Here is a 21386-nt window from a genome sequence, read left to right as displayed (position 1 = left end):
TCTCTCTCTCTCTCTCTCTCTCTCTCTCTCTCTCTCTCTCTCTCTCTCTCTCATCTATCTCTATGTATGTATGTATGTATGTATGTATGTACAAACACACACACCATTTCATTCCTTATTCACCACTTGATGGGCATTTGAACTAGTACTATTTTTTTTTAGCTTACACAAAGCAATTAATTAACAGAAAAGAATTTGAGAAGTCCTGTTCACAGACAGAGACCACCACGGACCCCCTTCCTTCTAGTGCTGTCAGAGGGGATGGGGGTGACATCCTCAATCCGCCCAATCTTCATCCCAGAGCGAGCAAGAGCTCTGAGGGCTGACTGGGCTCCAGGTCCAGGGGCCTGGACAGCCAACTTCCTGGGCAGCCAACATGGCTGCATATGGAGAGGACTCATCTCGGTCAGGCTTTGCCTTCATTCTGCCAGTCACTCAACAGATGGTTTCCTTGCCAGAAAGATCGGTAACATGGACAATGGTGTCATTGAAGGATGCAAAGATGTGGCAGACACCAAATACATTCTCTCCTTCAGCCACCTGAGGTCCAGGGCTGTTGACCTGTTCTTCCTTCTTTTCCTTCCCCTTGTGAGGTGCCATTTCTGAACGTCGTCTCCAGACTCCTCCACCAGAAAGATGCTATTTTAAATAACAACGATTAACACTGTTTCTATGATAAAACACTGACCCAAAACAGTTTTGGGTAGAAAAGAGTTTATTTGGCCTACAGATTACTGTCCTTCCTCAAGGGAAGTCATGGCAGGTAGGCAAGGTGGAAACTTAGAGGCAGGCATTGAAGCAGAAACCACAGAAGAGTGCTGCTTACTGGCTTGCTTTGTCTGGTTCACTCAGCTCCATTTCTTATACAGCTGAGGCCCACCTTTCTAGGGATGACACTACCCACAATGGGCTGGGCCCTCCCGAGTCAGTTAGCAATTAAGAAAGTGCTTCATAGATATAGCTACAGGTCAACCTGATCTGGGCACATGGTTTCTGTCTGTCTTGTAACACTTGCTTAAGTCTGCCTTGTATTGATATTAATTGTGTGTGCTTTTGTCTTTTAGACAAGGTTAGACCCTAAAAGACAGCCACAGTTACTCACCTCACTTTCTGGTGTGTCTTGTGAGGGATTTGAAGTCTTTTATATGTGCAGTTCAGTTTGAGTGAGAACGAGAGAACCACGAAAGTGGAAATTTCAACATGTTAAAAAACACAGCACCTATACCATCTACCTATATCACAACCTACATCATAACCTATACCATAGACTCATACCACACTCTTACAGCATACATCTCTACAATACGTATATGAGGAGTGATGAGTAACAGCACAAACCTAAAAGGTGCATCTTTCCACCACTTCAGTCTGCAGTTTACAATCCTCCACTAGAGGCCAGAAGTTTCTGGAAGCCAGAAGCTGTCAGTGTTCTTAGCTCTAAGATGCTTATTTTGTATCTGGTTACACAGAATGGTTATTCTGATATCCATTCCATTCCCAGTCTACATTATCCAGATTATCCAAATTACTATAAACCACCTAGGGTGGGAACTTTGAATAGCTTATCTCTAACCCCATGTTTAGCACAATATATAGTTGATGCTTGTGCTGGCTACTATTATGTAAACTTGGCACAAGCTAGAGTCGTTAGGGAAGATGTGACCTCAAGCAAGGAAATGTCCCCTGTGGGCAATCGTGTGGTACATTTCTTGATTGATGTGTGAGGGCCCAACTTACCCTGGGTGGTGGTACCATCCCTGAGGTGGTGGTCCTGAGTGCAGTGAGAAAGCACACCGAACAAGCCTGGAGGAGCAAGTCAGTATGCTGCACTCCTCCATGGCTTCCACTTCAGTTCTTGCCTTCTGGTTCCTGCCTTGAGCTCCTGCCCTGACTTACCTGGGTGACCATAAGCTGTACAAGGAAGTAAACTCTTACCTCACCAAGTAGATTTTGGCCATGGCATTTTAGCACAGCAATAGGAGCTCTGACAAAGACAATGCTTAATAAATAAGCCTTTTACTGGAGGTCATGCCTCTATCCCCGCCTTCGCAAGATTAGATTCGCCATAGCCCTTCTATACTTAGAGAAGGGAGGAGATGTCAGGGGCAGCCCTGCTTACACACTGAAGGCCTAAAATCAGCAATAGGCCTAAAATCAGCAATAGGCCTAAAATCAGCAATAGGCCTGTCATACTTGTATACTAACACCAAGTCTTGGGTCTCTGTGGAAAAACACTGAAACAGATGGCTATAAGCTATTGTAAACAGGCAGTTTTTGTGACAGTTTACCAGCCTGAGTAGTCATAGACCTTGTAAATAGGGAGCCTTGGCAGATAATACCAACTTAGATAAGGACAATCGAATAATAGGCAGAGCCATAGCGACCTGTCCCCTGAATCCTCACCTAGCCGATGCCCTGTTCTGTAAGATATCTGTACTCCCCTTGAAAACCCACCCTCCAGTGTCATCCCCTTTCCCACATCCTGCCTTTTTGTGTTTATAACCCCTGTGTGAATGAGTATAAATTACAATTTGAAAAAAAAAATTATATATATATAAACAATAAATAAATAAATAAATAAATAAATAAATAAATAAATAAGCCTTTTTGGCTACGAAGTTAGTTGTATTCCACTCAATCCAAAAGAGGATAGCGTTTGCTTAGGGAACTTCAGCTAGTTAATAATTATTAAATACCATTATGAAAGAAATGTTTTTGGTTTGAGTTCTTGAGAAGTCTAATAGATAAGCTTACTTTTACTTTTCTGTAGTTATTTAAATTAAATCTTGTAGACACAAAGCCTTCATGGAGCTAATTTTTTTTTTTTTTTACAAAAGAAAAGGATTAGGTAAGTGAGATCTTTTGATCTTTCACTCTGTGTGTAGATCAAAAATCTACAGCACACATTTATTTCTGAATGCCTTTACCCCTGAATAAGTAGAATTTGCTTTTATAAATACAGATGAAAGTTGAAAATACGTAACTAATGAAGTACTAACTCCAAATATAACAAATGTTTAGAATTAAATTTTAATCAAAACATCACCACATGTGATTGCAACCTGCATCTGGAAGTGCTCATTGAAGTTAATAAGTTGTTCTTTATTCTTGAATAGTACTGAGTTTTAAGATTTCTGTCTATATGTGTGTATGTGAGAGAATTGTGAAAGTGTGTGCATGTGTGTTTTGTGTGTGTATGTGCGCACGCGTTCGAGTGCCCTTGCCCATAATGGTGCATGTGGAGATTAGTGGTCATTCTCTTTTGCTTTCTTGTTTTTTGAATGGGATTTTTCACTGAATCTGGAGCCTACCATTTTGGCTATATTGCCTGGCCAGTGAGCTCCTGTGAGCTCCCTGACTACTTAATGTTGTGCTTTAGGACTTGCTGTTAGATGGGTCCTGGGGGTCCAAACAGTTGTACAGCAAGCACTTTACCTCTTGACCATCTCCCCAGCTCTAGTAAAACTTCTATTAATTTAAATTCAGATGACAAGAAACTCAAATAAATATTCATTTTATTTAAAGAAGGAAAATAACAAGAAAATTAAAGCCAGCACAAAGATGTATTTTTATCATTTATTCTTTGAGAATTTCATACAAGGCATTTTGATCTTTTTTACCCCCTTATCACTCTTCCTAGATATTCTTTAACCACCCAACTTTATGTTCTCTTTTAAAGGCATAAAGGCCACTTGGTGCTGCCCATATACTCTTGGACATATGGCCTTCCATTGGACCAAGATTAATTTCCTGGAGATTACATCCTGAAAGAAAACTGACTCACCCTCTCCAGATAGCTACCAACTTCCACTAACTCCTTCATTAGGTGTGGGACTTCATACCACCTCCCCTCTCCATGCTGGCATTTGGTCTAGCTTGAGCTTGCTTAGGGTTTATGCATTCTGTCACAGTCACTGTGACTTCATACCTGTTTCCTTGTATTCATCCACCACCTTGGCTCTTCCAGTCTTTTTGCCTCATCTTCTGCAACAATCCCTGAACCTTGGGAAGAGAGGATGCAGTAGAGTTCTTTAAAAAATTCTGGATGTGTGTTGTAGTCATTATTCTATTGCTACGAAGAGACACTGTGACCATGGCAACTCTTATAAAAGAAGACATTTATTTGGGGTTGGCTTACAGTTTCAGAGCGTTAGTCTATTATCATCATGGTGGGAAGGATGATGGCTTGCAGGTAGACATGGTGCTGGAGAAAGAACTGAGATTTCTATGTCCTGATCAGCAGGCAGTAAGAAGAGAGAGAAAGATGAGAGAGAGAGAGAGGGAGAGAGAGAGAGAGAGAGAGAGAGAGAGAGAGAGAGAGAGAGAGAGAGAGAGAGAGAGAGGGGATGGGGGCTGGTTTTTTGAAACTTCAAAGTCTACCCACAATGACATACTTCCAGCAATATGGCCATACCTCCTAATCCTTCCAATCATTTCAAGAGTTCTACTCCATGGTGACTAAACATTCAAATCTATGAGCCTATGGGGACATTTTTATTCAAACTACCACATTCCATTCCATGGCCCCCATAGGCTTATAGCCATATTATATGGCAAAATGGAGTCGGTCCAACTTCAAAAGTCTCTGTAGTCTACCATTCTCAACACTGTTTAAACGTCCAAAGTCTGAAGATTCTTCTGAGACTCAAGGCAAGCTTTCAATTGTAAACACCTTTGAAATCAAAATAAAAAAAGTATATCACATGCTTCCAACATACAATGGCACAGAATTCCCATTCCAAAAGGGAGGGAAAGATGGCATAATGAGGGAATACTGGACCAAAGCAAGACCAAACTCAGCAGGACAAACAGGATTCTGCATCTCTATGCAACACACTTCTCTTTCCTGGACTGGATCCATATCTAGCCTGCAGCTTTCCTTGGCAAGTAACCCATCATTCTGACATCTCCAACATCTTGGGTTTCCAACACAATCAGGGTTTTACCTTCACAGCTTCACACAATAGCCTCTCTGGGCCTCTGTATAGGGACACCCTGGCACATGCTTGGTCTCTGTGGCTTTCCTTAGCCAAGAAGGTACATTCTACAACCCCTTTCTTGTATTTGACTATAAAGCCAGAACCACATGGGGGCACCAAGTTCTGAGCTTGATGGGGCTGGAACTTGGCGGCTTCCTTCACTTACATTTGCATTAATTTTCTGTTGTTGATGGTTTTGTTCACTGTTTAAGCTTTTCTTTAATTTCTTTTCACAAGTTGGAGGCTTAGCTGGGTGTGTTCTTTCACCCCTGCCCAGATCACCACTTCCTTTATTCCTTTTATTTCCATGAGCACAAGACTTGGCTCCAGTGAAACATTTTCTGGTGCTCCTTCCTCCCACCAACTGTGTATTTTGTATTTCTCTTTGTCCAGCTTTCTCCTTTCTATTGTAGATCCACATAAGAATGACCACTAATAACCACGTGATATAGTCAAATTTAGGCTGTCTTGAGATCTCATCTGTCAAAGCCATTAATCCAAAACTCTTCAGTTTAGCCTCAAGCAGACTTTAGGACAAAGACAAAAAGCAGCCACTTTTTTTGCCAAATATGTTCTTCTTTTCTGAAACTTTCTGAGCTTGACCTCCAACCATTCAAATTGTCGTGAGCACCACTGTCTTCCATGCTCCTACTAGGCGGATCCATTAAGCACTGAGATATGGAAGTGTAACCTTTAGAGCTGAGTGTCTCCACACTGGATGAAGACACTCATACCCAGGGAGGCGGTCCGCTTGAAGTCCTTCTCAGAAGTGGTGCTGTTCTCTCTGTGTGATTTCACTTAGCCTCAGTTGTCAAAGATTTACTGCCGTTGTTCTTCCTAAGGTACAAAAAGTGAATTAAGCATTTTAGAACACTTCATCAAAGAACGAAACAAGTACATATTGCTTTAGCCTTGGCTTTTCAGTTATAGGGTGGTAGGATGTAAATCTTTGGATATTTGAAGGAGATTAAGGGACAAAAAGTTAAAAGAAAGGAGACTGGAATATATATGCAAATAAGAAAAGAAGAATAAAATAATAACACCTAATGATATAGAACAGTTTGTAATTAAGTGATAAAGCATACATTTTCCAAACAGATTTCCTTGGGATACTATGGAAATTTCATGCTCACATGTCCTAGTTAGCTTTGATAGTCATCTTGCCACAACCTGGAGTCACATGAGAGGAAAACTTCAGTAGAGGAATTGCCTAGGTCTCATAGACCCTTGGGCATGTCTGCGGGGCGGGGGGGGGGGGGACTGTCCTGATTGTTCACTGATGCAGGAGGGCCCAGCCCACTGTGTGTTGTACCATTCCTCGGAATGTGTAAGCTAGTTAGTGAGCATCATTCTCTGGTTCCTGGTGTATTTCTTTGTCTGGGATGTGTGTTGCTTGGTTGGAGGTAATGCTGTGTGAAATAGCAGTCAGGCCTCCCTTAAATTCCCTCAATGATGGACTATAACCTGGCATTGTAAATTGAAATAAGCCCTTCCTCTTCTCTAAGTTGCTTTTGGTTATAACAGGAACACAGGAACATAAAAGAAACCGGATTGCCCAGTATGTTTATGAGATGCTGCTTCTTAACAATTGATGTTAGTTTATTAAAGCCTCTTAAGAGTTCATAAACACAATTGACTTAGTTAAAACCAGTTCCCAGATTTATTTGAAATGTTAAGTCTGCTAGAATGGGATATGTGAAGCCAGAATGAAGAATGTTGGGTAGGGGTCCTGAGGATAAGGAAGCTGAGTGGCAGCCCAGCATGACTGAGGCAGCTCTGCTGAGGATGTGATGTCTGAGCCAGGCAACAGGCATCGAGGAAGGAGAATGGGCAAAGGTGTGGCGTTAGCATTATAGGCAGGCCTGTCAGTCAGCGGTCAGTCAGTAAATGTTTGTGGAGTGAACACATGAGCAAAATCTATTTCAGTGGCAGGCAGTAGGGATATTGGCTTGACTGGAATGAAATGCTGGGAGAGGTGGACATAAAGCTGAAGAGGCAGGTATTGTCAGGCTGTGCAGGGTCAAGCCGGGTGTTAAAGACTTGATTCAACAGGGGACTCCTGTTGGTTTCTGCACAGAAGGAGACACAGTGGAAATAGTGTTTGGGGAAAATAACCTGAGAGTGGTGTGGGGCCAGGCGGGATGGAAAAGACTAAAATATGACGAAGAGCAAAGAGCCTTAGAAACCGGATGAAACGCTGTGGCTGGGAAGTAGGTCACACACTGGTTTTTAGACATGCCTAAGTAAAAGCACCCATATAGGACCCTTATAAATGTGAGAAATAAGAAATATGCCAGACTATGCCCCCTCGGCTGTCTGTGATGTCTTGACAAACAGAGGGACAGTGAAGTATTATCAGAATAGGTAAAAACATATTCTTACATTTATGTTAAAATATGTTTGTTTTTATTTTTATAGGACTATGGAATTTGTGAGAAATTGTTTGTCAGCTAAGACACCAGCTAAGAGAGGGTTAGCATGGATTTCCTAAGTGTTTTTGATGTCTTTACATTGCAAAAGTTTATGTGAATAAGCATGTAAGTTCTCCCAATGAATCTGATTCCTGTTGAAATCTCCATGAATCTTCACTTAGTTTTCTGGAAGAGAAGACTGTAATAGTGTTAGTCAAATGCTTAGATGCTGCTCTTCCTCTGCTGCCAAGGATTTGGTGATTTCTCTCCTTGTTCTGCTTTCTGCTTCCTGAAGGGCAAAATGTTTTCCAGAACACTACACAGATGATCGAAAGGGGGAAAAGTTCCACAACAATGCATCTCAGGTATCTGAGGGAACATCTAGACACGCTGATATGATGATCAGCTACGTTACAACTAGAGCTCTCATTCCTCAGCAGCTTCCGTGTTCAGATTTCCTTAAGGGCTGGAGGTGAAATCCTTTACTCTGTGATCCATTCTATGGAAATGATGTCTATATTAAATTCAAAGTATGAAAGTAGCACATAATGAGCCACACAAAGCCATGAGTGCTATGGCTGTTACGGCAAATGTTTTAATAAGAGAGTGACTGAAAGGAAAAATGTCCAGGAAATTTCAATTGCTAGTACAATCTCAAATTTCTGTTTTGTTTTAAAATAACAGTTTAATAGCAGATTTTTGCAGCATTTAATGTTACAACCCCCATCCTCCAGCAGATGCTGGGAATTGAACCCAGGGACTTGGGCATGCTAAAAACACATTCTACCCCTGAGCTCTGTCCTTATCCCCCAGCGACTGACTTAATTCAGAAAGTAAAGCGCAGTCATACTAAACTTACTTTTAGATTCCAAACTCTGCATGTCATTCAATGTTGTAAAAACCAGCATACGAATTCCCTATTCCTATGTTATAATTTAGTAGATAATGGCAGAACATTCATGGACCTTCTGGAAAATCTGCCTTAAGAAGTCTCTCTGTATGTCTTGCCCCATTCTTGGTGTTTTCAGTCCTTAATTGATAATTCCTTTGGGAGTGGTATTACTGGGCTAGGGCTTTGCATATGCTGGGCAAACATTCTGCCACTGAAATATATGCCCAGTTCAAGTGAGCATAGGTTTGGTGTGCCTGGAGCCAGAAGGGCCACACTCGGACTTGTGATGCTCCTTACCAGAAACTAAAGCTATATGTTCATCATGGAACACCCCCTCCCGTCCCTTCTGCCCCTGTCATGTGTCATGGGTCATGGCTCATCTGTTTTGTAGCAGAAGCTTTGTTCTAGGAGATTCTCAGGACTGGAACTCAGGACAATGAGTGGGCTCCCTGGCATCTGGGTGAGAAATGGGGTGACAGCATTTTACAAGAACATTTTGAAAGCTTCAGGTAAATAGCTGGGGCTTTTTCAACTCTAATGGGTGGCAGACCTTGAAAATAGTTTCCCAAACAATAGGAAACTAATTGTAAGGCAGTTTATCCTTCAGTTACAAATTCAAAAGGACTCCTTTGAGTTCACTTTTCAGTGCTTGCCCGGAAATCAGTGTCTTTCTTAGAACTTTGAATGCTAATACATTTAGATACTGTTCTTCAGCCCTCATAGAAATACTTCTCAGCTTCTAAACTTGAAGGTCTGGGGCAGAAACTCTCGAGAATTCCTAACAGTTATAAAAAAAATCATGATCAATTAAAACAAAGGTCTGCCTTGGTGCATGTGTCTTAGATGCACACCTGGAAAAAAACCATCTTGATAGATTTGACTGATAAATAGGTTGGAAGGGAGATTCATGGCATGCCAGTTTGACAGGACACCTTGACTGGTGGTAGGAACTGAGGGTCTGGGGTGACCTGTCCCTGGGAAACGAAAGGGCCGGATGTTTCCAGTCATCAATCACGCCTGCAACAGCTGTTTTGCGTCCAGAAGTCTAACTGATATGGGCATGGCCCCCTCAGCTGGGTGGCTAGAGGTTAATGTATTTTCCTGCCATGAGAGGAGATGTCTAAGCCACTCAGGTTTTGGGCTATGATGAGTGTGACGTTCTAGACGAAGGTATGTGTGGATGGGCCAGGTAGAGGGAATATTTCTGAAGTACATTTTAAGAATGTATTACAAAATTCTGAAATCTAAAGGTACAACAAGATGTCTCCCAGTCTCTCTTAGTTGATAGTTTCAGCTAAGGAAAATTTCTGTTCACAAGGTGTGCAACTCAGAGGCCTCCTGACATTAGACCCTTTGTAGACTTATAAACCACAAAGCTACATTTTGGCCCTTCAGATGTTATTTTAATTTATGGTTGGCACACATCCTTAGCTTTGCAGAATTTTCCAGTCATACCAAAGTAAACTGGATGGTTTAAAAATGTGATGCTGAGTTCTCAAACCAGGGTCCAATTTAAGTAACTTACTTATGAACTAATACTTACACTGGAGCTCAGACTGCAAAAGTACCTTTGTCAAGGATGTGGCACATTACAGGGATTAGACTCCCAAAGAGCCAGTCCTGGTGTTCCCCCTCATCTGACCAATGCCCACATTGCTTCTCATCAGATATAGTGGGGAGCTCCAGAACAAATTCGGGCAAATTTGAGACTCAGAAATGTTCTCCACTCTCTCTTTGATGTTTGACAGGCTTATTATATTTTATTTTTTTATTTTTCAAGAAAGGGTTTCTTTGTGTAGACCTGGAACTTGCTCTGTAGACCAGACTGGCATTGAACTCAGTGTGTGTGTATGTGTGTGTGAGTGTATGTGTATATTATATGTGTGTGTGTACTGTGTGTATATTGTATGTGTGTATATTTTTTGTGTGTATTGTATATCTGTGTGTGAGTGTATGTGTATGTATATTGTATATGTGTATATTAGACATGTATGTATTGTATGTGTGCATATGTATTATATGTGTGTGTATTGTGTGTGTATAGCATGTGTTTAGCATGTGTGTGTATAGCATGTGTGTGTATTATATGTGTGTGATAGGATGCCTATAAAGGTCAGAGAACAACCTGTAGGAGTTGGTTCTCTCTCTCCTTTCATCGTATGGGTTCAAGGGACTGAACTCAGGTTGTCAGCAAATGTCTTTATCTGCTGAATGATCTTGTTGGTCCTCAAGAGGAATTGCTTTGAAGACTAAGCTAGTTGTATAAAGAAACTTTCCCTTAGAAAAATTTCAGTTTCTTTTTAAAACTTCTGGGGTTAAAATATAGTAGGAAATGCTATTAGAGACCGTCTTAGAAAGTTGACAGGTTCAATGGCAACAACCAATCTGACACTTCACCAAAGGACTAAAGGTGGATGTGAGTTTTAATCTTAGGTTTACTTAATGGATTTTGATGCTTTGTGAGTCTCACTAATGTTTAGCAAAAGTCCAAATCCTTTTCAAAACTATCTCTATGTCTCTTTGAGAAACAGGTTTGGCTGGGACTGGAGATGGTTTAGTGGTTCCAGAGCATTTGCTGCTCTTGCAGAGGACCTGATTTTAGTTTCTTGCATCTATATGATGTTTCACAACTGTCTTTAATTTCAATTTCAGGGGATCCAACATGCTCCTCTGGACTCTGCAGGCTCTGCATGTATGTAGTATTCTTACATGCAGGCAAAATACTCATACATGTAAAAATAGGTTTTAAAAAAAGCAGGTTTGGATTTTCTTGAGTTTTCTTAGTTTTAGAGAGGTAGTTTCCCAAAAGAAAGGCAAAAAGGCCTTATAACTTTGAACTTGCAGGCTGAGTCCCAGCAGGGCTGCATAGAAAGCAGAAGAAAGCATGTGTGCCTTCCTACCCCAAGCAGCATTCTTTATCCCTCCAGATCCCTGTCACAAAAGAATTTGGCTAAATACAAAGACCCTGAGGTACAAAAAGACTTTTAAGAGCCACCTGCAGCAGTCCATGAGTGAGCTGCAGCCAGCCACTCACATGAGTTAACCCTGCCTAGTGCTCAGGCTAGGAAGCGTTTTCTTGGGTCACAAGCAAGTTAAAAAATAAATTACAGCATGGGGGAGGGGAAGTGTGTGTTAAGCTCTGTCCAGGAAATTCAGAGAACATGCTTAGTGCAGTGTGCACCATGAAGAGATCACCGTTAAGGGGTCTTTGCACTGTGACTGCTCACAGTGTCAAATGTCAGAGGATGTGCTTATAGCAGACCCATCAATCATGTACAGGACTCATTTCAACCTCAGTAACTTTGGCAAGTATAGCATTAACATTGGAGGCATTACAGCAAAGTAGTAAATATGAAATAAGAAAATGAAGAATAATTGTAGGGCTCCCAGCCCACATTCTATTCCTGTGACTGCATTTGGATGGTTGCAGCACCCTGTAACTGAGCAGGGCTCAATGAGTTTTGTGAGTATTTCCAATATTAGGAGGCTTACAGCTGTGCTAAATTTACACCAGCAGCTGGGTGATTTGTTCTGAATACTGGAATTTGCCTATTACGTTGTTCATTGATTATAAAGGCCCAGGGATGTGAGTGGTGGAGCTTGTAATTTTTAAAAAAGATTTTATTTCTATTTATGCATATGGGTATGTGTATGCATATATGTGTGTATGTGCACATATGTCTGGAGCTGTAGTCATGGCCAGTTGTGAGCCACCTGATTGAACTCTGGGAATCAAACTCTGCTCCTCTGGGAGAACATGCATCTCTTCAGCCTGGGACTGGCTTTAATCCAGTGTAACTCTCTTACACCATAGGAAGGAGGACAGACTTTGGCCATAGCTTATGTCAATAGTGACAGACTTAATGCCATGACTTGTTACTCACTCAGTATCTGAAGCAACATTTCATTAGGTAAACATCAAGAAAAGTAAGTTAAGTGGAAGGCAAGAAGAAGATCTACTTGTTTGAGATAAGGTTCCATCCCTATGTAGCTCTACTGGCCTTATCTGGATCTCCCTGCCTTTCATGTCTTTTTATGTATCATAGTTTATCTGTCATGCTGATAGATTGCTCTATTAAAAGCTCTGTTAATCAGGTTTCATGATTCCTGTTTTATTTCTGTCAGTTTAATACAGTTGGTTATCATGTATGATGAGAGGCACATAGCAGACATCGGGGAGAGTGCATCTTCTCACTACTGATAACCCTGACAGTGCCCAGTTACCCATGGTGCCTCTTAAGATGACCTGAACTTTGCTTTTCTGTTCTGGTGGTGGGTAAGGAGCTGATCCCACAACTCAACCGTTCTTCTGTGGGGAGCCAGTCCTGCTTCATGCTTCCTGGAGAGTGATGGGAATGTAAAAATTCTTTGTCTGAATTGGAAATGGATACAATTTGTATGTGCAACTTGTTACTGTCCTTTTGCATTCCCCCTTTGTGGTTGTTTGAAGCACGCTTTTCTCTAAACATTTCCAGATGTCTGATGGAGCTCCACCAGGAGCAAATGTGTGTTAGTGTTCTTCACATGTGCCATGGTAGAAGGCGAATTCTGGAGCTGAATGTTCCCTTCATTATTACTATTTTTGAAGCTTCTCTGAGAGCACCCCTTGTCCCTTGTGAGAGTTGAGTAGCTGCGGACATCTATATCTTTCCCCTTAGCTTTTAGCTTTTGCTAGTTGTGTCACATAATCCCAGTAAAAGATGCCAGCTAGATAGTTAGGGATCCAGTGTCAGCATGTTGAGAGTTTAGTAAGCTTATCTGTTAAATTCTAGCTAACACTGATAGAAAGAATGACATGGGGGAGGGGAGGGACTGACTCATGTGCATTTGCTAAGATCCGTTTCCCCTTACTGTACAGATGAATTAGTAGTACAGTGGAGCTTAGCTGGTGAGCTTTGTGGAGAACAAGCAGATGAGGCTGCAGGTACAGTGGAAGCAGAGGGGAGGCCACATAAGGACTGGTTTAAGAAATATTGTATAATTTTAAAAAAAGATTTGTGTATTTATTTATGTATATGAGTGCTCTATTCTTATACACACCAGAAGAGGGAATTGGACTCCACTACAGATGGTTGTGAGCCACCATGTGGTTGCTGGGAATTGAACTCAGGACTTCCAGAAGAGCAGCCAGTGCTCTTAGCCATCGCTACAGCCCCCAAATACTGTATTTTTAAATGAATGATTAAAATTATTGCTAAGCCAAGTGTAGTGGCACATGCTTTTAATTTCATCTTGGTCTACATAATGAATCCCATGCTGGTCAGGACTACATAGTGAGACCCTGTTTCAAAACAACCAATAACCAAAAGCAAACATGTGAATATAAATGAAATATAAATACTATATTCAATGCAAGTTAATGCATGTCTTGGTGATGTCAGGTCTCATAGGTCTGTGTGACAGAGGGTCAAGTTTTTTTTCTGCTGCCATAGGCACAGGCACACAGCACTCGAGCTCTCCAAAGAGTTCCTCGTGTGTATTAATGGGGTTCACCCAAGTGCTCCACAGGTTCCCTTCCAGCTTAGATTCTCTGTTTCTCTGATGATAGCAGGCTCCCAAACAACACAGGTGGGTGGGACCCTAGGTAATGTTTCTTAGGCCTACTGGGGTGGCAGAGGAGACCGTTAACTATGCCCTCGAAGATTCTCTCCACGAGGCTCCCATGGACACTTCATTCATAAGAATCCCCCCAGTAATCTGAAGATGGGTTCTGCAAGGTACCAGGAACAATGGATAAAGTGCTGATTGGAAAGACACGTGATGGCCTTCCTTCCCATGGCTTTGTTTCTCCTCTTTCCTAGTCTTACCTTCCAACATCAACTCACTCCTAATTACTTAAATATTTCTTACTTGAGGCCTAAGAATAATTTAATTTAAATTACATATATATGTAAAGTAACTACTTAAATCCCCCCCCCCACCATGATACCTTTTTTATCCAGTCGACACATGCTTTCTGAGCTTCTCTCTCTCTCTCTTTCTGGTAATTTATTACGTACTTGTGTGACAAGCATGGCAAGGCAACCTTGGCCATTACCCAAATGGCATAGCATAGTTGAAACATATTACTATATGTGTTGTTTTGATTTCTAAACATTTTAGCGTGTGCATGTGCGTGTGTGTGTACATGTACATGTGTGCACATGCGTGCATATGCATGTGAGCATGTGCTGGATGTCCAGTTTGAATGTTGTTCACAGGAGCCATCCACCTAGTATTTTATGAAACAGAGTAACTGGGATCTGGGGCTTGCCAGTTAGGCTGCGGAGATCCCTCTTCATTCACCTTCTCAGCACAGGGTACACATACCACCACATCCGTCTTTTTAATCTGGATGTTAGGGTTGAACTCAGGTCCTCAGACTTGCACACACACACACACACACACACATGCATGCACACACTCACACTCACACACATACACACATACACACACCAATAAAAATAAATAAAATGAATCTTTTTTTTAAAAAAGAATGAATATGGAAAAATAAAGCCAGTCTCCATGCTGGTCTGTAGCACATGCATGGGAGTCTAGAGTATTGATAGCCAACATTATAGTGTGCATTAGTTCTTTGTATTTGATTTCAAATAGGGAGGGTACTCTTCATACATCACTGCATTCTGTAAGGAAGGCAAACCTCTGAAAATTATAGGACTCGTGTGAACCCCTAGCAATAGAAAACACAGCATATCCCTTTCCAAGTGCAGCCTCTGAGAAGCCATGATTGTAGAGTTCTGCATGCAGCTTCTAATTCCTTTTTGTTTTAACTACCAAAATTACACTTAGCTGAACTTGTTTGTTCCAGTGACAAGCCAGGCTTGCGGTTTCCTAGCTTTCTTTTCCCTTGCTGGTGAGACTTGGCAGAGCTATATTTAAGACAAGGGAGTCAGAAGAATAAGGAAGCGCTTGTTCTGGTTCATCACCTCCAGTGCATGCCTGCGGAATTCCTCTAAAACCCCCACAGGCCTTCCAGGTTGGGCAATGATCTCTTGGGTGCAGCTTTAGCAAAAAGCGGAACTAAGCTTTCATCTTTGGTGTTGGTTGGGAACCAAGAGAATCTGGTACATGTTTAGCCTGAATCTTGAAGTCGTCCCCGTTCCCCTTCCCTTTCTTTTCTGTTCCCACTATGAAAGTCATCTCATTTCACAATACTCAAATTCCATGGACTATATTTAAAATCCAAGTACTCTCTGTATCTGTTTTCAGCATGTAACGTTGAATCTTCAGTAACCTGGCATTAGTTTGTTTGTTTGTTTTGTTTTTTATAATTTAGGAAGAAGGAAAACGAGTGATGGGGTTTAAGGCTTCTGAAAAAATGGAGCAGATTTGCTAGTCAAAGTTACATGTACGTATGTAGAATAAATAGTTTAATTTTTTCGTTCTCCAAATTTTGATTCTTCCTAGCTCCCCTTTCCTTTCCTCCCCTCTGCTCCCAGTCTTCTTTGTGGACCATTCAGCCACAGTGGTGTTTTGTGCTTTCTCACTGAGATCTTTACATGTAACCGGAATACACAGAGGGAAGTGGATATAACTGTTTAACACTAGAGTGTGGGTTGATCTAAGCACTCACATGGTTTTCTGGTGAGTGGAAAAAGTCTCTGTCCAACACGAGTAACTATTATTCCTCTGTTTGCTATATTTTCAATTTTGTATATGAGGACTATATTTACATTATGACCCAGCTATTTCACTCCTTGTCATATGCCCAAAGATTTGACATTCTACTCCAAAGACCCTTCTTCAGCCATGTCCATTGCTACATTATTTACAGTAGCCAGGAAATGAAAACAAATGATCACTAGCCGATGAATGGATAATAAAACATATGGCACATGTACACAATGGAGTACTATATAGCTGTAAAGAAACAAAAAAGGAATCATGAGATCTGCAGGTAAGTGGGTGGAACCAGAAAGTATTATATTGTGTAAAGTAACTGTCTTTTGTGTTTCTCTGTGTGTAGTGAGATCAACTTGACATAAGCTATAGTTGTCAGAGGAGAGGGATCTGCAGTTTCAAAAATGCCTCCATAAGATTAGCCTATAGGCAAGCTGATGGGGCATTTTCTTAATGAGCAATTGCTGGGAGGGCCCAGCCTAGTGTGGGAGGTAGCACTCCTGTGCAGGTGGTCCTGGATGGTATAAGAAAGTAGGTTGAGAACACCATGAAGAGCAAGCCAGTAAGCAGTGTTCTTCCAGGGCCTCTGCATCCACGCCTTCTCTGACTTCCTTCAGTGTTATCAGATAGTTGTAAGCTGAAACAAGCCCTTTCCTCCCCAAGTTGCTTTTGGTTTTGGTGTTTTATTATAACAATAGAAACCCTATTTAATTCAGTAACCAAGACCCAGAAAGACAAATTCAGCACATCTCTTTCTTATCTGTGGTTCCTAGCTTCAGATGTGAGTCGAACACCTAGAAAGTAAAAAGAGGCCTTAGGGTTTGGGGGACAGAGCTGGATGGGGGGGTGGCTAGTTAGATGTCAGACATGGATGCTGTGAAGTGGGGGATGGGAACAATGGAATTGGGGGGAAGCTTGCTTGGGCAGTAGGGAGGAAGCAGGGGATAAAAAGTCTTTGTTTGCTTAATGTTGTGAAATAAAATACTCTGCAATGTTCAAGTGGCAGAAATCCCTAAAGGCTCACCAGTTCCTTTGATAACTAGCCATATGCTTCCTTTTGTTCTCCTCCCATTGGATTCTGGCTCCATTGTTCTTCTGTCCTCCCTCCTCTTAGCTGTGCCTCTCAGAAGGTGAAGGGCTTTGACATGCTCTGCAATGTGCTTTAAACCTGTTTACAGGGAAATATGGAATCAAGCTATTCTGAGAATTTTTCTCTTCTTTGATTCACATATCTGTTCAAATTGATAGCAAATGTTCTCCTGTGGGTTCTTGTGGAATTTAAAAATATTCTTGGGAAAATATTAGCAGATATTCTTAAGCACTTTTTATGAATCAGCCTTATTGAGGACTGAGAAAAGATGAAGGATCAAGAATATTATTTCCAGATTCTGAAATTTGCGTGGTCAAGGGAGTAGCTTACCAGCTTTCTATTTGCTACAAAACATTCTTCTTCACCACTGGTGCCAAGTACTGTTAATGTCAAAGATGGGAGAAAGAATACTCGCCCAAACCATCAAGTCCAAGTTAATTAAAGCAAGCAGTTGATTAAAACAAACGTTCTTATTTGTGTTGCCAGGCTGCCTCCTACTAAGGTCAGGGTTAGAGAGGAAATTATTAGATGTGAGGAAGACAAGGGGTAGGGAGTTTCTAAATGGGAGACTTGATGGGCAAAATAGGTGAGGTTACAGGAGAAGAACAGAAGCATACCAAGTTAGTCATAACAATCTCCTGAAACAAAGACATGACTGCAAGGTGGTTATAACAACAGGTAGTCACAAGGTAGCCATAGCAACCCTTTTGAAACGAAGGTAGGCTATTAACTTTTTGAAGCAAAAATATACTATTCCTGGAACAGGCAGTACAGGACCATTTGTAGTTAAGGTTGCAGATGGGGCATAGCGCAGTCCTTGAGAAACAGAGGTTTGATCATAAACAGGAATGAGCCTAGTTTGTCTTTACTATAAGATGGCTTTTAAGCCTACAGTGGAGGCAGGCTGTTTCTTCAATAAGTAAAAGTGCTGCTAAGTAAAAGTTTTGCAAAATTTTTCAATTTAGTATAAAAATTTTCCAACATTGGTTCCCATAAAATTCTATCTTTTTGATATAATAATGCTTCCTAATGAGACAAAGAGATGCTTGTAAAGATTGTCTTTGTACATCATTGTTTACCTAGTATGGGATTGGAACATTCCCCACTTTGTGACTTTTAATAGGATTCCCAACTTTCCTCTTACTGAGATTTTCCTCTTGATTTTCTAGCTGACTTCGATAAGGGCATTTCCTAGATGTAGGCTATCAGGTATGTAGACCCAAAATGAATGGATGAGGCATTAAGAATTGACAATCCACCCAGTGTTTGCCATGGTGGTGGAGATGCCCAGTTAGTGAGGCTGTGGGGGTAGTGGTCCCAGCAGTGGTATTGTGACTCAGGTGGTGCCATGTTGGTGCATTCAGCTCTGCAGAAGTCATGGCCTCAGATTTTTCTGAGTTACTTTGTTTGGGTAGACTCCTATTTGCACCTGGTTGTTTGCCAGCACCCTTCTCTAGCTTTCTCAAAAATGATATGAAAATATATGACATTATTTTAATTCTGTTTCTGCTTACAGAAGCCAATATCAGTTTGGCTGTTTTTACTATTTGCTTCTAAGAATCCTGATGGATGTGGTATTTGACACAAGGAATATCTAAAGGAAGTAGAACTGCCAGGACACAGTGGGGGCTAGCTGCAGTTGCTGTTTGGGTTGGTTAGAGCTGATGGTGGTAATGATCTAGCTGTAGCAGGGATGGAATGTAGCCACACCATAGCATACAGAGGACATTAAGCCAGGGAGACTCCATGAGCTAATAGGATGAAGTGCAGCACAGGAAGGGAACACTCTTAGACACATGAGGGCTTCCATCAAGGGATGAGGACCAGGATCAGCCAGGCAATGTGGCCACTGCTTCTTCTAGAGACCAGTGGTTAAAGAGAGAGCATGAGCTAAAATCCCCAAATTCCCTATCTTAGTGTGGATCAAAATGGAAAGTATGCCAATGACTTCATATAAAGAATTCTCTTACCGAATTTTGTTTGAAAAGGTGAAAAGCCAAATTCAGTTTAACAAATTACAGTGTTGGTTAAATCCCTTAGGTTAAAGTTTTAGCACATTCAGAGGGTAGAACCTAAAAATAGGCAGGGGATACAGTAGGTAGAATTTGGTGAACTCAGAGTACCCGTAAGTCCCCAGAGTCCTTTAAGCCATCCTTGCCAAATAAAGAAGCCCTATGTCCCACTTTGCTGGGCTCTTCTTTCTTTTTTTTCTTTTTTCTTTTTTCTTTTTTTGGATATTTTATTTATCTACACTACAGATGTCATCCCTTTTCCCTATTTCCCCTCCCTACAACCCCCTATTCCATCCCCCCTCCTCCTTTATGCTTTTATACCATTTTGATTACATGTGTGTATTAAGGTCAGTTCTATGTTGAAGATCTAGTAATACAATAGATGCAAATAGTCAAAGAACAAGCAATACAATAAACACAAATAGTCAAAGAAAAAGCAAGGCATTAAACCCAATTACGGGAACACTCCCATGATCACTGTTTCTAAGGGTTTCTCAGGATGACCAAAGTATCTGTGCCTGTCCTAGCCCAAGATCATTTTCATGTCTGAAGCCTACTTCCTTGTTCTAGCCTAAAATTTAGATTCCTGTCTGAAATTACTTCTTTGTTCTAGCCTAATATTTAGGTTCCTGCCTGAGATTACTTCTTTGTTCTTGCCTAAGATTTAGATTCCTACCTGAAATTACTTCTTTGTCCTAGCCTAATGTCAGATTCCTGCCTGAAGCCTACTTTCTTGTCCTTGGCCAATGTCTTATTCCTGCCAAGCAGCCCATTTCCTTGTCCTTGGCCCATGTCAGATTCCTGCCTGAAGCCTACTTCCTTGTCCTTGGCCAATGTCATATTCCTGCCAAGCAGCCCATTTCCTTGTCCTTGGCCCATGTCAGATTCTTGCCAAGCAGCCCCAAAGGCTCTCCGTCTCTCCCCCTTTTTTACTTCATTAACAAGACAGAGCCTGTCTTAGGTCATTCTGACAAGAATGCCTTCCTTATCCATCATGGAATATGCATTATCAAAAGCAATGCACTTCTGTCTTAGGTTGGTAAGGCTCCGTGCAGAATCTTACCCATCCTTGGCTTGCCAGCCTGTTAATTTAATAACTCTGTCTGGGGGGTCCATTTTCAGGTTCAAGCCATGTACTTTGGCTGCCAACATGTTGATGTTGTTGAAGAAAAGGTTTAACACAATGGGCAGGAATAAAAATATTTCCAGGACAAAACGGGCTAGGATGATCAAGCTATATATGCCATTTTTGAAGCTTGATCAAATAGAAATACTGACCTCATGCCATGGGTAATTTTATCCACAGTATCTACCATACAGCAGCATTCTTGAAATTCATAAGCTCCCTATGTATCGTTAAAACATCCTGAGAGGTGTTAGAATTATGCTAAATACATTGCACATGTCATTAAACTTCTTCCTAATTATAATAACTACCACTGTAAATTGTAGAACTAACATGAATCCAATGGTATTTGGCATGACACTCAAGATGGCTACTTATCCTTAAATTTTGAACCTCCTTCCAATAATTTGAATAGGATAAAGAGCATCAATCCATTCTTTCAAATGCCCATCTAAATCCTCTGGTATATTCAACACATTAGTAACATTTTTTGCTAAATGATTAACAAAAGTAGCTGTCTTAACTTCTTGTGTCACAGCAATTGCAGAAGCAGTGGTGCTAGCAATTAATGTAATTAAAGCTGTTATACTAGCAATAATCAAGCCCACTACCCTCTTGCTTCTGCTTAAAGCCTGACTCATTTCTTGCAGTACTTGCAAGCTATTTTTAGAATATCAAGGTTCTGTGATACTCATGGCACTAAAACAAAAGCTGGTTAATAGACCTCCATAACTGACATGCCGGATTTCAAAACACAAACACAATTAGAAGGTGTACAATCAATGCACTTACATTAAATACTGTAGAAGAAACAAAAGTATTTTTAACTTGACAATTAAAAGAGCCTTAACACATGTGCTAACAACCTGTTTGAAAACCAGATCCTGCCCCAACTTTATCTCTTACTAACATAACATCATAGAGAACTGCAGCTAATTTCCATATATGTCTCTGAAAATGTCCAGAACCAGACTTCCAAATGAAGACTGTTATTTTCAATATTGGATTGATTTCTAGACCAGTCCATGATTGAGTCTGAATAACTGGTCACATTTAATAACAATACAAGAGGCATTATAGCATCTCTTTTTGATTCTCTGTTCCACAAGGTCTAAGAACTTGAGGCAAGGCAGCTTGTCCCATCAGGGGTATAGGTAAGCAATGGTGGGTCGGGAACTTATGTCTAATACAGCTTTGTTGGGCTCTTCTTGTGATGATAGAAATATCTATCCTCTGGCTTGGGCTGTGTGATTAAG

General features: G+C 41.1%; 1 protein-coding gene and 1 pseudogene across 1 annotated transcript in view; one reads left to right on the top strand and one right to left on the bottom strand.

Moving 5' to 3' along the window:
- Window positions 1-21386, top strand: part of Fsip1 (fibrous sheath interacting protein 1) — a 123272-nt gene that overhangs the window by 81413 nt on the left and 20473 nt on the right. The gene's annotated exons all lie outside the window — the stretch shown is intronic.
- Window positions 210-612, bottom strand: LOC114620888 (annotated as a pseudogene).

This window comes from Grammomys surdaster, unplaced genomic scaffold, assembly GCF_004785775.1.
Source record: "Grammomys surdaster isolate TR1022 unplaced genomic scaffold, NIH_TR_1.0 170, whole genome shotgun sequence".
Taxonomy (NCBI): domain Eukaryota; kingdom Metazoa; phylum Chordata; class Mammalia; order Rodentia; family Muridae; genus Grammomys; species Grammomys surdaster.
The sequence above is the reverse complement of the archived record's forward strand: the minus strand, read 5'-3'. Positions and strand labels throughout refer to the sequence as shown.